Source organism: Bemisia tabaci, chromosome 6 (genome assembly GCF_918797505.1).
Source record: "Bemisia tabaci chromosome 6, PGI_BMITA_v3".
Taxonomy (NCBI): domain Eukaryota; kingdom Metazoa; phylum Arthropoda; class Insecta; order Hemiptera; family Aleyrodidae; genus Bemisia; species Bemisia tabaci.
This window is the reverse complement of record NC_092798.1, coordinates 45647327-45660345: the sequence shown is the minus strand read 5'-3', so window position 1 is coordinate 45660345 and position 13019 is coordinate 45647327. Positions and strand designations below refer to the sequence as shown.

Below are 13019 nucleotides of genomic sequence, written 5' to 3'. Positions count from 1 at the left end.
AATACCAGCTAACTTCAGCGATTTAAATTTTCAGGAGATTCCCCGTCCCTTCGTGTCGGTAAAATAACCGAACCATTGATATTTTCAACCGCTTCCCCCTCGGTAAATATAAATCAGTACCGTGAATATCTACATTTCATCTCTCGATAAGCAGTAATTAATTCATTGCGATATTGACTATTCATCGCATTAAAAGTGACCCCTCCGATTCCCCGTTATAAAGCGGAGATATAAAAGTATAATCAACGGACGAGCGTTAAAAAGCCAACTCATTAAAAGTTTCGGAAAATGAAGCATTCAACCTCTTCCGTTGTATTAAAATCCACGGCGCCCCTCAGAAAGGGAAAAAGGCCAAAGAAAAAGGCGGAGAGGGGTGGAAGACAGTCATTACCGCCCTTGGACGCAGAGATGAATGCAGTGACGAGGCATGGTAGATCGACTTTCGATATTTTCTCATTTGAAGCTGTGGTAAAGAATCGATTAATAAGGCGCTCGTTGCGGACACCCTGTTTATCGATCTTTTTCTATGGTTTTAAATGGCAAATTAATCGATGTATCGCAACGCTCGCCACGCCACTGGATGAATGCTGATGTTTCATTAGCGGAGCCTCGCAATGATGGAATATTTAAATTCGCGCTCTCCCCCGCCGTTATCCTAAATTTAATTACCGATCAACCTTTGATCGTCCCGCCAAGCAATTTTGTTGACGCTAATTCTCGCAATTGGGCATTAGAAAGTCCATTTAATTCTTGCCGTGAGCCTGGCTCGTATGATAGTACACTATTTTTCAGACTCTCGTATTTTCCCGTTTTTTCATGGTCGAAATTGCACTGCGAGATAGGCTGCATAAACGTGAAATTGTTTGCAGGTGTAAGGATACAACTATTTCAACTTGGGGAATGGTCGGGTGGTATCTGAAAAATTGAAGGCGATTCGAAAATTTTCCGTTGCGTAACCGCTGGAAGAACGTGAAATTGTTTGCAGGCGTAAGGGTACAACTATTTCAACTTTTTTCAAGGGTGGTATCTAAAAAATTGAAGGCGATGTAAAAATGTTCCGTTCCGTAACCATTCCCTAGGATTTTGCAAAATTGAAATTGATTGTAATATTACACTCACTTTTTGAAAACTCTTGAATTTTTCAGTTTTTCTTGAGCCGCTCTACCTTGCGAAAGAAAAACGTCGTGTGAGCCTTAAGATTTAGCCAAATCTCGTTTGATAAAGTGCGGATGTTTTTAAAAACATGGGAGTATTCTTTTCCCAATTTCAAGGAAACATATTCATGACTTTCCTCCAAAATGTATACTTTATTGGGAGAGGTTTGACAACGTTCGAATAATCTAACGGTGTTTTCCTTAAAAGGAACATCGTGATAGATATTGCACCAGAAAATACTCTCCTAATGCAATCAAGGCTGGAAAAACGTGAATTTGTTTGCAGGCGCAAGGATACAACTATTTCACCTCGAGGGATGGTCGGGCGGTATCTGAAAAATTGAAGGCGATTTGAAAGCGTTTCCGTAACCGCTCCTTAGAAGTTGCATGCATTGATACCCACTGATCCGAGCAAGTGTGTTTTGTTAATTCAAAGATAAATCTCGTCGATCTTTTGAAAAAGTAATGTCTTTATTAAGAATTTTCTTTCGCAAAGAATACGCTCGTTTCATCAATGACTTTTCTCTTTTGTCAGTATATAAAATTAATAAAAATCTATTGTTTAACCTTACACCATAAAAATCGTCTCGCATTGAGTTCGTTTGTAGAACATTTTGAGCAATCAATACTGCATCCTTACAATAGAGTAAGGAGGAGATTTAATTAAAATATGGGTAAATAAGGCTAAACAATTATTAAAACACTAACAATAGATTTAGGTAGCTCTTATGACAGTTTTCTTAGGTATATCCTCAGCTCCCTTCATTTTCTGAGAATGAATCTTGAAAGTAGACTATTAATTTCTTTTGCATGAAGGATTTGGCAAGATTTTGGCAAGGTTGCCACATTCTATTCTCTTACGTAAGGACGTAAGGCAACACATTCAATAATGTTATTTAGGCGCCGCTTTATACTCATAATTGTTCCTTAAATACATCATTTTCTCAGGAAGGCCCCATATGGTTTACATTATGACTGAAGAAGGTGCAGGATATCCGTATGACATAGCACCGTAAGAAGGACAATTTTCGCAAACTTCGAGTAAAATGTATCATTGTAACTTTGGAAATTGAGTCTTGCAAGGTATTTCGAGGATTTGCCAGTGCAAATAACACACGATACGGAAGCAAAAATTCTTTGATTTTGACAAACTTTAAAGTAGGTGCGAACTTAGACCCTGCCGGATTTCCATCGATAAAACCCGAATTTACTGGGAAAATCATGAACATTTTTTTTCAAATTTTTAGAAAATTTCGTTCGCATTTTTATCTAAATTATCTGAAAATTTCAAGGAAACATATCAACTACATTCCTCAAACATTTATGTTTCATGCGAGGGTATTTGGCAACTCTCGAATGTTCGTTCGACATTCACTGGAAAAAAAACACATTGGATCTAGAGTATAGACTCTTAAAAACATCGACAAGAAAAAATACTCTTGATTCAATCAGATTTTTGCTTAAATCAAGAACCAAACCTCTTAATTTGAGCGGATTTCCTTTTGAAATAAGCAAAAATCTGATTGAATCAAGAGTATTTTTTCTTGTCGATGTTTTCAAGGGTGTGAACTCTAGATTCAATGTGGTTTTTTTTTTTTTTTTTTTTTTTTTTTTTTTTTTTTTTTTTTTTTTCCCAGTGTTTCCTTAGCACGGCAGTGTTCGCCAAATATTCTCGGCCCGATTTGGAAACCCAGGCGTCGCGTCGGAGGGCGGGGTGACTGTTGAAACTTATTTTATTTATCATTTCAAGTGTAAGAGATAACAGGGAGGCAACACTTGACTCCCTCGTCTCGTGACCCCTCGAGAGCATCGCCGGTGCTGCCCTCTGCCGGGGGGGACCGTGCGAGGTCCGCGAAACCCTTGGAAGCGACGCATCCCTCGCCCGTCTCGTGTTTTACAGAGGACGCCGTGTCTCTTAGGCTTAACTGAGTGTCCTCAGGGACGCCCTACCCAATTACCCACCCCGTGAAACGCCCCGCGTCCACGACTTTCACCTTCGCCCAGATTTTTCCCTCGTAGCTAGGATTTCTCCGTGTTTTTCCACGGGACTTGACGCGGTTCGTCGACGGGATTTGAATGGTGTATTCTGCATTTTGTTTTTTGAGAGTTGTTACTGACCTGACGGTGGGTGAGTTGCGCTGGTCTTAGATTCGTGTTTTGATACTTCATTCGTGTAGATTTCCGAACCCTCCAAGTTCCGAGAAAAATTCCGTTCGTTTCGAAAGTTCTGAGGAAAATCCGAAATGCGCCCGAATTTAGTCTCGAAGATCATCAAATTTGATGACAAAAAATCCCGACATTCCGAGAAAATACAACAAAATTTCTAAAATAGCTAAAATTTTAGCAATTTTAAGGATTCCGAGCGAATGTCCAATTATTTGAAAAGTTCCGAATTTCAAAAGCAATTACAGGATATGACAGCTTTGGCGTGATGATCATTTGAACTTTATGATGATGATTTATTTTAACTAGGAAACTAGAAATTTGCTGTTTGAGATTTTTATTTTGGATTTTTCTAAGTTGGACGGTTTGAGGAGAAAACGCGAAAATTCGTGCAAAAACGAGGAAATTAAACTTATCACTATAGATTCACCATACTAGGTAACGTCGGAAGTTTCTGACGATTAATAAGGCGCTTCACAGAAGTTGGAACACATCCCCTCGCATATCCGGAGGGCACATGCAAGTTCCGATGACGGAGTAAATAAACTCTTGTGTTTGCCTCCGCTACCGCAACATGTTGACATTACAAGCTTACACCGACAGAAATCACAAGCCACCCGTCGAACTGAAAGGCAACAACGTATTACTGTGAAAAGGCCTTGATTCTCAAAAATCAACATTCAGGATTGCTTTGCACTGAGATGCGTGATGTTCCTCGCAAAGGGACTACATTTTGCAATTAGGAAATACAATTTCTGGATCATTTTAGATAGATCATACTTGTCATTCGTTTCCCTATACACATAAGTGTTTTTATGGATGAGCTAGGAATTATAATTCCTAATTGCATAATGAAGTTCAAATCTGCTTAGACATGATTTTTCGTTGAGTCGACTGGTATCTCCTCAAAGCGACTGGACTGCACGCCTCTGTAAAATAATAGCAGTACCTTTCAAAATGAGGAGAGTTCGGGTAAAATGAGAAATTACCATCTTGACTTATTTCACGGTATATTATTTTATTGGTTGAACCAGAAATTTCTCTACGCACATTTAGAAGACGCTTAGCGGGATGATTATTGAAACTGGCAGACAAAGCTATAGACAAAGAGGACAGAACTTTACTCCTCTGACATAAGGGTGTATCTCGATTTTCACATGAGCCCCAGAAAGCATGGATTTACATGTAAAATACGGCTCAAGAGGCAATTGAGATACGCTGTTTCGGACTGCCGAAAAGGGAAAATGAAGCGATTCGTCAATCCCCTTGCGAGGGAACGTAACTGCATTTCAATGTTGCCAAATTGCTCCTCGCAAATCGCATTTTAACCAGCAGAATTCGGCCATTTCTAACTGAAAATTTCTCTGAGCTTTCTCCTGATTTCATGCCTAAATCAGAATATTTTTGGATAAAAATTGCGCAGGTACGCTCTTTGAAAAATTTTAATGGTTTGAGTCAATTTTGCAACTTTGCAACGGAGTTACGTTCTTTCGTCCGGGAAACAACGGATTCTCCTCAAAATTTTCAGATCATCGAAGCGACATCCCTGAAAAATTTACAAAAAACACAAATTTTTCAAAAAATCCATCTAGAGACATCTGGTAAGGCCCAAACCCCCTTACGGCGCTTTTTTTTAGCAGTGCAGCACATCTCTTAGACTTTGATTCGAAGCTTTTACGAAACACGAACCACATTCGGTGTTTAAACATTTCATTAAAACTTTGCGTGCCTCTTACTGTATAAGGCTAAAGGTATGACGTCAGGAGTTGATAACCGTGACGACGGTGGATGCGGTGGTTAATGAAGTTGCCGCTTTTGAGCGATGCTTACAATTAGCTCCCTCTCGCACCGGCTGCTTAAGGGTAATGGGTCTAATTAATCGCTCTTTCGGCGGTTTGAACTTTCGCTCCACCGCTGATTCGACGATGAAAAGCCTCTTCATGTGTTTTGTCTTCTTGATAGGCACTAAACGCCGCACAGTGGATCGAGTCAAAAGGAGAGGTCGGACAAAATTTTGAAAGTTTAAAAGCTTATAACTCCATTTATATAAAGTTTTGACGTTCTAAAAGTGGGACCATTGGTTTCCTCGTAAAAATTTGTCGTCGGAGCTCCCCTTAAAATTTAAAATGTGATGAAACAAACATCAAACTTTGCAGTTTTAGTAAAAAAATGCATGTCCGACCTCTCTAACTGACTCGATCCACTGTACGCCGCCCAATGGAATGCTGCTTCATCGCTCGCGATGAATATTTCGGACGCGACCTCTGCGACCCGATTATTGAATCTATGTCGATACAAGACAAGACAGAGCCTAGCCCTATCTTAATCATATAATACATCGTATTTTGATATCTTATCGTGCTGCCCTATACTTTCAAAAATCGGCCCGCTGAAGTCCTTCTTACATGACCTAACTGTTGCATTAGCATTTGTGTGTCGTTTCGTTTTTCTCCGTTTGTTCGCAGAAAATACAAAATGATGCATGCTTTGATGGCCAAACACCCATCTGTATTCTTTATAATTTCGCTTGTAATGTTTTTTTTTTTTCTTTGTTTGTTGCAGGTTAGTCATGTTCAGATGTATTCATGTTTTAAAAAAAAAGATGCGGCTAAGGTAGTCATCTATCCATTGAGAATATAATCAATTCAACCCGATTGGAAACCTGTATGTTTTTTAATGAACGATTATTTCTCGCATGCTTATTTATACCCTCTGAGAGGCCTGTCCAGTTACATTTCCACTGGAATGTATCGAAACACTTCAAAATGAAGAATTTTGTCACATTTATTCACCATCCTTGCCTTGAATCATCGCTGCCCAGGCGAAGGGACTTTAACTACCTTACGAGAATGCAAAGTTCACTCAAACAAAGCAATTTGCGAAAATACGACGGTGCGATTTTTTCCTAAATGTTACCAATTTTTTCTTATAATAAGATGAACATTCAGTTAAATTATCAGTTGAAAATACAGAACTATTTCCAAGCAAAAATTCCGTTTCGTAGCTTTGCAATGTATTTACGTTCTTTTGTCTAGGAGACAAGGTATTGTAAAGTTAACTGTGCTAACACATGATAATTTTATTGCAATTTCATTGATTTTTTTATTTTTATTTTTTTTTATTTTTTATTTTTTCAATTTTACCGTATCCTTTTGTAAAATATACACGAGATTCGTCCCTTAGGTGGATTACATTTTGCAATCAGGAACCATTATCTCTCACTATTCCACAAAAATGCCCTTCTGCATTAAGAGATAAATGGCATTTATGTTGTTTCTAACATGTGCCAGTTACAGTGGTTTCTTATTGCGAAATGTGGTCCAGTTCACCTTGTAGCATTACAGTTTTTCATATCTCAAGCGGAGCGAACTTTTAAAGCCTACAACGGTCGGAAAATGTGCGAGACTTTCTTTATGTAAAAAAATTCCCGAGCCAAATCAGATAAGCGTGAACAAGATAGAACAAAGGGACTGCGAACAAAGGTTGGAATAATGTAATGGGTACGAGTAGAAGGTAGGCAGAAAAGAAATGCGAGCGCAAAGGGGCGAGGGAGATTCTCGAGGTGAGAATCTAAATAGTAAGAACGCGCCGTAGCCCTGAGGAAGTAGGCTAAATAACTTGCAGAGTGCAGCCACGTGACTGCCTTTAAAAATGGCATCCACTCTGTCATGCCGAGGAAAAACGCCGTATGAACATCCAGCCGTTGCCTTATTTCTGCCGGTACAAATTGAATTCTTCCTAGAAGCCATAATTTCCACAGGAAAAGGAACTTCAGTCGACGAAAAATTAAAACTGAATATGCCGTTCTCAAAAAGACTCACCTTTCTTCACTTATTCCTCCTTTTTAAGGTACTAGATTTTCAATTTGAGCTGAGGTACACGAAAATATCAAGGAAAAATATCCATGACTTCCCTTCAAAATGTGTATTTTATCAAGAGAAATTTGGCAATGTTTGAATAATCTTACGACGTTCTGGTTACAAAGGACATAGTGGTAGAAATTGAACCAGCAACCACTTTCTGACCAAGCTAGCAAGTCTGGAAAAACGTGGTATTGTTCGCAGGCGCATGGATGCAACTATTTCACCTCGAGCGTTGGCCGGGCGGTATCTGTAAAATTGAAGGCGACTTGAAAACGTTTCTTTGCTTAACCGTTCTCTAGAAATGGGTGAAGCTTTGTCTACTAATTTCGATACTCATCCCGTAGAAAGTGAACGGACCATTAGAAACACTTTAAACTGTTTTTCTTACCTTTTAATTTCTGAATTTATCAAATTCTTCAGCAACACCATTATTAAAAATAGATTTTTGAATTTAGCCAAAGTGTTGGATTTGTATAATTAATAAGGTACGCCTTATTGGCGCATTAACTTGTTCATTTTATTTACATTTTGCATTTCAACATGCGGTGGCATCACCGTCATGAGTGTTATTAATAATCCAAATCCAACACCTTTACTTCGTTAGATCCAAAAATTTCTTTCTAATAATGGTGTTGGTGAAGGATCTGATAAATTCAGAAATTAAAAGGTAAGGAAAACAGTATTAAGTGTTTCTGTCGGCCCGTTCACTATCTACAGGATGAGTATTGAAATTGACAGAGTTTTTCACCCATTCCTAGAGAACGGTTAAGCAAAGAAACGTTTTCAAGTCGCCTTCAATTTTGCAGATACCGCCCCACCAACGCTCGAGGTGAAATAGTTGTATCCATGCGCCTGCGAACAACACCACGTCTTTCCAGATTTGCTCGCGCATTGAGGAAGTGGTTGCTGGTGCAATTTCTACCACTACGCCCTTTGTAACAAAAACGCCGTAAGATTATTCGAACGTTACCAAATTTTTCCTGATAAAATATACATTTTGAAGGGAAGTCGTGAATATTTTTCCTTGATATGTTCGTGTACTTCAGCTCAAATTGAAAATCTGATACCTTAGAAAGTGGAATAAAAATGTTTGAGCTCTACTTTATGATCATTGTTGGGAGAGTACATCGGGTTTCTCGCGAATATTTAAAGACCGTAAATTTCAATAGAAATTTAAATAGAACCGTAGCATGGTGGTTTTTTGCAGCTCTAAATACATAGTCTCAGAAGGGAGCTATCTACAATTACATTTTACTTTCTTTAGAGAATGGAATTGTTGGATTGTCACTTAGTGCACATCATCGGTACAGAAATTAACTTACTCCATCAGAACTTATTCTCCAGGGGAATAGGGAGAGAGAGAGTATCCTCAGAAATCGCAAAATCTGATTTTTCAACCCACCTCGATCAAAAATCGTACTATTTTTTTGCAGTACATTTTATGCGTCGACTGAGAGCCCGTTTTCTATGGACGGGTCGTTTTTTTGTTGAAATAGGGTCTATTTCTGTAATCTTCTCTAGGAATCGTTCACAGACATTCATATCCAACGTGCCTAAAAATTTCAAAGGAAATCATTCATGGTTTCTTTGGAAAATAGCAGTTTCTCAGTGGCAGTCAGGCAGCCTTCAAACGTTCCTAAGGCGTTTTCCCTTAGCACAGCAGAGTTCGCCAAGAATAAAAATTCTCATCAGCACTTCGCAATCCGTGAAGCTTCGCGGCCCACTGTAAATATGGATAAAAGTCCCGTAAAAACCCACCGTCCATACAGAACGTCGGAAATCCTCCAGTCGAGGTTTTTTTCTTTCTTTTTTTTTTGGTTCCCTCTTTTCTTCGTCCCTTTTGCTTGCCCTTTTTCTGCATTACTCGAAGCCTTTGCATGCAGTATCTCTTGCACCTGCATTTTATCACGTCAATCTATTTCTGTGCCTTGCTTACTTTAAGGGTATTTTGAAAATTCCAACGGCGTTAGAGAAGGTTTGAGCTTTTGTAAATGAAAAATTGATCGACATACATTTTAAAGGATCACAGAAATCAAGCACTTCTTCGCAATTCTTCTCACATTTTTAGGAGTCAGGTCCATAGCTCATGTATGAGATATGCAACATAATTTGATTGTACAAAAATACAAAACCATGCGTCATAGTTTGCGATGTCGCATATTTCGTAGTTTCCTAGACGAAAGTATGTAAGCAAGTTTGAGGGGCTTGGAGGACAAGGTACATAAAAGAAGTATTTGAAAAAATTGAGGTATTCATAAGCTCGACTAAAACTAGTTTGAAGGTATATTTTGTGATAAATTTACGACTTTAAAGCATCAACAAGTGAGTTAATACTTTCTACGTAATTTTGAACCTTTAAACACCTATTTCTTGAAATAGCAAAAACTGAACTTATGCGCCTTGTCCTCCAAACCTTTCATTTAAACGTTTCTAAAATTTTACCGAAACATTGTATTTCTTACTATACTAAAAAATATCGTAATTTATTGAAAATCACCTTGATTTTTCTCCATTGCCAGCAAAATATGTTGCATGAATTTCAAACTGTACAGATGGCTTGTTTCTCTTCGGAAAAAAAAGTAGTAGCGGAAATTCTAAAACACCGCAATACAGACAGTGGTTTCGAAATTTGTTCATCGATAAACTGCGGGCTCATTGTTGAAATGAATAGACAAAGCAATAGACTTAGAGGACATAATGAGTATGGAGCGATCCTATTGGTTAATTTGGGTGGTTCTTATAGACTAAGGGGTTAAACGATAGACTAACTAAAGGGTCTCTCGTAAGTTGCCGTTAGTTGGTTTATTACCTACCTCCTTTGTTCATTGCAACCACCGGCTTCCACCGATAGGATCTCTCCATATTTTTTTTTTTCTTCTTTGTCTAGCCTGTCTTCTTGTTTATAGCTTTATCCATCAATTTGAACAATCAGCCCGCTAGGAAAGGAAATTTTTAATTTTCGTCATCGATTTTCGTATCATTGCGACATCGCCTTACAGAAACGTCTCACGCCATGAACTAGAAGGCGAAAAACTTACCTCTCATGTTTAAAATAATTCCAGAGGAGAAAACCGGAAAGAAATATGTCTGCTAGGACCGTGATAAATAGATCAAAAAAGTTGTAGAAGTTTCTGTCGCCTTTCCACCGCGGTCAGTTTCCTCGAGCGTTCCAGTGTATCAGGCATCCGGACCCGTCCTCAAAGTGAAACGAAAAACGATTCAAGCAAAAAAGTCTCCTCCCACTCCTAAAATATATTTCTGGTGAGCTTAGAATCGTCGCTTCAGCTATCCCCAAAGTCCAGATTCACACGATCCCCGAAACTGTAATATTCTCACACAGCTCAGGGTTCGCACGAAATTAGACGTGTTCGCTTTCAGGAACACTCGTTCAACTGTTCGGAATTCAATTTCTGTTTACACAATGTTCCTCCGACAAGTGGCCAGCGTTGAGCGCAAAGAAAAGGCATTGTCATTCCGACTTGAGCCCCGGGTGGTGTGCATTCGTGGCCGAACCGGGGCTCATGTTGCGGGTTGCCTAGTCTCGCGGCGTCCGGGTCCGAGTCTCTGCGGTACCGGTAACTTCGCGAGACCGGCGGGGAACTTTAAAAGTCCCGGGCCTTTAAAAGTCCGTCGAAGAAATCGAGATTCCCTCAGGAGACAAATCGGACGAGCGGAGACGGAAGGAGCCCTGGCTAATTTCTCGGACACTTTTCGAATTAGTTTCGGATCTTTGACGGAAACTTTGAATAAAAGCGAGCCCCCCCCCCCTTTTTTCGTGGATTGCCGGGGCTCGGATCCCTCTAATCGGGAAGTTCCCGAGCTTTAATCTCGTGCTTGGAGCTTTCGAAGTTGGTCGTTTTCTTGACGTAAAGTAGCTTATCGGAATTGCAAACGCGTTACGGTGCGTGTCAAAGGGACCTTGCAATTTGAAGAGTCGTTTCTGAAAGAGAGCATGAACGTTTTCGGATGAGCCCCGAGCTGTGTGGAAATACTAGCGTTTCGGGGCTCATGTAGGGAGACGGCTCGTTCGTTTCTCGTTTGTCTTTGTGTTCGGTGGTCTCCTCTGTGCGAGGTCTTTATCTTATTATTTAATTGGCCGGGGCATCCACCATGTGCTTCAAGGTTTTAAAAGAGTCGTTGTGAAGTTTTCTTAGAGGTGATCGTCGGGCGGAAAAAACAAATTAAAATGGACGAAATTGGAGTGTGGATCTATGCACTTGCAAGGTATATTTCCGTGAAATTATGCAACGTTGGAACGTAGCTACGTCCTTCCGTATAGGAAACGATGAAACGCTTAATCTTTAAGTTGCTCAACCTCTCCTTTACTGCCGTGCTAAGGAAGAGCGCCGTATGAGTCTTTCGACGTTGCCAAGTTTCCTTCGATAAAACCGAATTTAATAGGAAAATTGTGAATATTTTTTTCAAAATTTTCAGACAATTTTGCACGCAATTTAATCTAAAATTTCTGAAAATTTCAATGAAAAATATGCATAAACGTCATCAAAAACACATGTTTTAACACGAGAAATTTGGCAACTCTCGAATGTTCATGCGACGTTCTCCCTTAGCACGGCAGTTTAGTCACTATCTTCGGCTTGTGAATGCAACTCAACTTTCAGGTAAGGCGTGAAGTATCTTTCATAATTGAAGGGGCACCAGATGCCACCAGTTACCCACCCGAAATCGGTCGCAGAAATGCCGAACAGTTGCTCTGCAAAAATACGATTCGTGAGTGGAAACTCTGCAACATTAAATAACATGGGATCTCCAAGGAAAAGAAGCTGTTCAAGGAACGACTGGAACACGACCTGTAATTATTTACATTGCGATGAAAGGAGGTGTACGAATGCCTTGAACGTAGCATTATAAAAATAAAAAAAAGGACAGAACTCGAGTTAAATTCACCAGTTTGACTTTGGAAATGGATCCCTGCATGGGATTATAATAATTTGCCACTGAAAAGAATCAACTGTACAAAAGAAAATGCTTTATTCAGTGCAACCCTGTCGAGGTTGCTTTCACCCGAGGCGAGACGCGTTTGACGCAGAGGCGACTCGCTCTTCCGCCCAATTCCAAAACCACTCATCTGAATAGCGTTCCAATAAAGAGTTACGCGGTTCTCGCTCGGGAGTGCAGTGTTCCGTGCCGTCCAGATTTGGCGGGGAGCGGCGTGATTACGGTGGAAAGCCGCAGCGCTGGTTAATTAATTAGGCCCGGAAGGAGGACTTTGTCTCTGGGAAGACAGGCATATGTGGCGTTTGGGTGTCGTAGAACGCCAGAGTGCGTTATAAAGCGTGTATATATATATATATATATATATATATATATATATATATATATATATATATATATATATATATATAAATAAATAAATAAATAAATAAATAAATAAAAGGAGGACTTTTTCCGCACGCAGTCGACGACGCGACGGCCGTCCCGCGCACGGCTCGACCCGGAATGCGGAATCGCGACGCCCGATTTCGCCGGGAAATCCGCGAGAACTAAGGAAAAACGCCGTATAAACATTCGAGAGTTGCCAAATTTCCCCCCGTAAAACATGCATTTTAGACGAAAACTATGTATATTTTCCCTTGAAATTTTCAAATATTTTAGATTAAATTGTGAACTTAATTGTCTGAAAAAATTGAAGAAAAATATTCACGATTTCCTCGGTGAAGTTACTTCTTGTTGAAGGAAGCATGGCAATGTCTAAAGGCTCATACGACGTTGTTCCTTAGAAAGGCAGAGACGGGCTGTGAATTGGGAGGATTGTGCGCGATGAGCGGCAACGCTGGGCGGGATGAAATATTGACGGGGATAAAAAACGCAGAGCGTGGAA

General features: G+C 39.8%; 1 protein-coding gene and 1 long non-coding RNA gene across 3 annotated transcripts in view; both read left to right on the top strand.

Moving 5' to 3' along the window:
- LOC109031673 (uncharacterized) overlaps nt 1-13019 on the top strand; it is a 306459-nt gene that overhangs the window by 234595 nt on the left and 58845 nt on the right. The window lies entirely within an intron of this gene.
- LOC109031674 (uncharacterized) overlaps nt 1-13019 on the top strand; it is a 69900-nt gene that overhangs the window by 33345 nt on the left and 23536 nt on the right. The window contains exon 3 of one of the 2 annotated variants that reach the window (XR_011900070.1): nt 5880-6301. The exons of the other annotated variant lie outside the window; for it this stretch is intronic. This is a non-coding gene — a long non-coding RNA (uncharacterized lncRNA). Of the gene's footprint in view, nt 1-5879; nt 6302-13019 lie in introns of those variants that run through there. 2 annotated transcript variants of the gene reach the window in all.